This window comes from Aplysia californica, unplaced genomic scaffold (genome assembly GCF_000002075.1).
Source record: "Aplysia californica isolate F4 #8 unplaced genomic scaffold, AplCal3.0 scaffold00394, whole genome shotgun sequence".
In the NCBI taxonomy this organism is placed as follows: Eukaryota; Metazoa; Mollusca; class Gastropoda; order Aplysiida; family Aplysiidae; genus Aplysia; species Aplysia californica.
In genome coordinates, this window is record NW_004797664.1 from 315,417 (window position 1) to 318,229 (window position 2,813).

Here is a 2,813-nt window from a genome sequence, read left to right on the forward strand (position 1 = left end):
GTTGGCTCAACGCCTTTTACGTCCATTTAAAAACAAATTTCTTAGTGGATTTTTACTGAAAAACGTTGATTAAAGGAACAAACAGAAATCAATGTAAATTTTCAGTTATCAAGGATTCTCAATCTTTGGAAGTCTTCAAACTTTGGAGTCTATTTCCTCACTAATTGTATCTCTGAAACCAGGTGGACTCTACCTCTTTCAATTGCAAATATCTCGACTTCTATTCAAGATAAATTGGTATTTTTTTTATCAAATTCAAAGCAAATGAACAAGCTTTAAGATTATATAATCCTCCTACATGCCCGAACGTTGACGAGCGTCTTATTCCACTGCGTCTTGATATAAAAGTGTCTGGACATAGTGGAATCAGGGGCTCGTCTATGTTTCGGCATTTTGAGGACAGATACGTTTCCCTTCAAAGAAAGAGTTGTGGGAAATATCTGACGAAAAATTAAGTATGATGAAATATACCCCAAAAAAAACCCCAGATTTCCCCTATATGCTTAAATGTTTGGCTTTTAAAAAATACAACGCTAAAGTTACCAAAATACACTGGGACACCGTGCACAGCATGTCGGAAACTCGTCTAAAGACCATTTCATGGTTGATACTACATAACATCTTCCCCACTAAATATATTATTGCATAAAAAAGTAAATTAAAGAATTTACAAATTGTGAGTATTGCAGGGTGCCTGACTTCATTGGACACTTTTTTTTAAACTGTGTGAAAGTAAAACCCTTTGGAAGGCAATAGAAGGGGAACAACAAGCCACTCTAGATATTAGTATAAAAGTAAGTGAACAGATAGTAATGCTAGGAGACACCGGGTTGATCTACACCAACAAACGTCATCTTGAGCGCATAAACCTGGCCATAGCGATAGGGAAGTCGACTGTGTCCTAATTTAGATTTGGCACAACAAGGAATATAATAGAGCTCTACAAATCTGAGTGCAACCTCCGGAGACTATGGGCAGACCCCTCTCGATAGTAATAAGTGCCCAAACTTTTAATACCTTTGTCTTCTTTTCCATAAAGGCTATGGGGAGACTTTTTTTTCAAATTATTTTTTTTTTAGATTTGATTCCCTTGAGCTTACTTTTGAACTTGGAATGTTTGTATTTCAGAGCGATTGGCTATTTTCTAAATTATTTTTTTTGGGGGGGGGGGGAGGGGTGGTGAGAATAAGGGGAGTTTTTGTTTTGACTTTCAGAACATGATTTTAAAAAATCCTGTCACATCATGCCGGTATGTGTGAAGAACGACGAGAGTAGTGTAAGTGTTTTATTATAAATTATTTTTTCATTTATCCCACAGAGGTGTAGATAAGGTGCTATATATTTCGGCATACAAAAGATCACGGGACTCATTAGATATAACCCCTCCCACTGCACCCTTTCAGTATTAACGCAGGTCCTCAGAACTATCCTCAACTATCTGTCGCTCACCCTCATTCCAACAAGTATGCAGATTTGTCAATAAATGGGGAAATGTTACACACCCGTGTTATAGCTAGTTTTGGAGTAACCAACTGATCAGATGGTATTTAATTCATTTGTTATTATTATTATTATTTGTCTTGTTTTGTTTGCGGCGTTAAAGAATATTTTATTAAAATTTTTCATTATAATTACTATTATTATTTTTTTTTTTTATGTGTGCTTAACAGGTAGCTTGCAGGGTTCAACTGGGGAGGGTTGAACTGTTAGGAAGTATAGAGGGGCTTCCCCCGGGTAAAGTGGATTCATTGTAGTGTGGCATTGTGATGACTCCACTCGCCCCGGGACGGTGAGTCGTCCAACTGGTCAACCCACCAGGCATGCTACTTATTATTGTTGAGAACAATACGTGAAATAAAAGTATACTAAACAGGATATGTCCGACTAACATCAACGCAAGAGCGCACATATTGAGAAAAGACAAGACATACAGAAGCAAACACAAAAACACTACCCCCATACAAGTAAAACGTGTATCTCTATCTGTTCCCTCCTACCAACTCGTCTTGGCCCAGTAGTTTAGGTACTGATACGGAAAATGTCACCACCATAGTATAAGACTTCGGGCAAACTTTCGGAACCTTCGGTGATACTGTAAAGATGACTCCACTTGGGAGCGGGACAGAAGATGCCCACCTACTGACTCATAAAAGCTGAGGAATGTAGGACTAACATGATCTAGACAATTAACTACTAACCACTTGAGGTAGCCATCTCCAGTTGGGGCTATGGCAACACTTAGATGTGAAGAAACATAATATTTACTTATTTATTAATGTATTCATCAATATGTGTTTTTTATGGTAGAGGGTTTTACGGCGCTCGCAACTACATAAGGTCTTATGAGCATTAATGTAAAGCATTTTTCTGTGTATTTACTCTAAGACTAACAACTGATTTCAAAACCCAAAATGCAGCACAGTTTGTTCTTATTACTAAACACAAAAGCGGCTGATGATAAAATTGGGCAGGGTTAAAAAAAAAAAGAAAGAAAACCAAACACACACACACAAAAAAACGAGTCATTGATCACCAAAGTTTGTGGCGTCGGTGGCCTAGTGGTTAGGCCCTCGGACTCGCAACTGTAAGATCGTAGGTCGAATCCCGTCAGCGGCCCGACGTTGTGTCCTTGGGAAAGGCACTTTGCACAAATTTTCCTCACTTTACCCAGGTGGAAATGGGTACCCGGCTATAGACAGTGAACGATCTTGTCAGTCTGATAGTGTTTGAGCGCGTGAAATCCGCAGCTTGCACTGTATGCTTCCGCGGAAGCCAAGAATGTTTCTGAGTGTTCTCAGAGGGTCTGCTGGGAT

General features: G+C 38.9%; 1 protein-coding gene across 1 annotated transcript in view; it reads right to left on the reverse strand.

Moving 5' to 3' along the window:
* The window catches only part of LOC101854591, a 20,900-nt gene that overhangs the window by 8,808 nt on the left and 9,279 nt on the right, over positions 1-2,813 (reverse strand). The gene's annotated exons all lie outside the window — the stretch shown is intronic.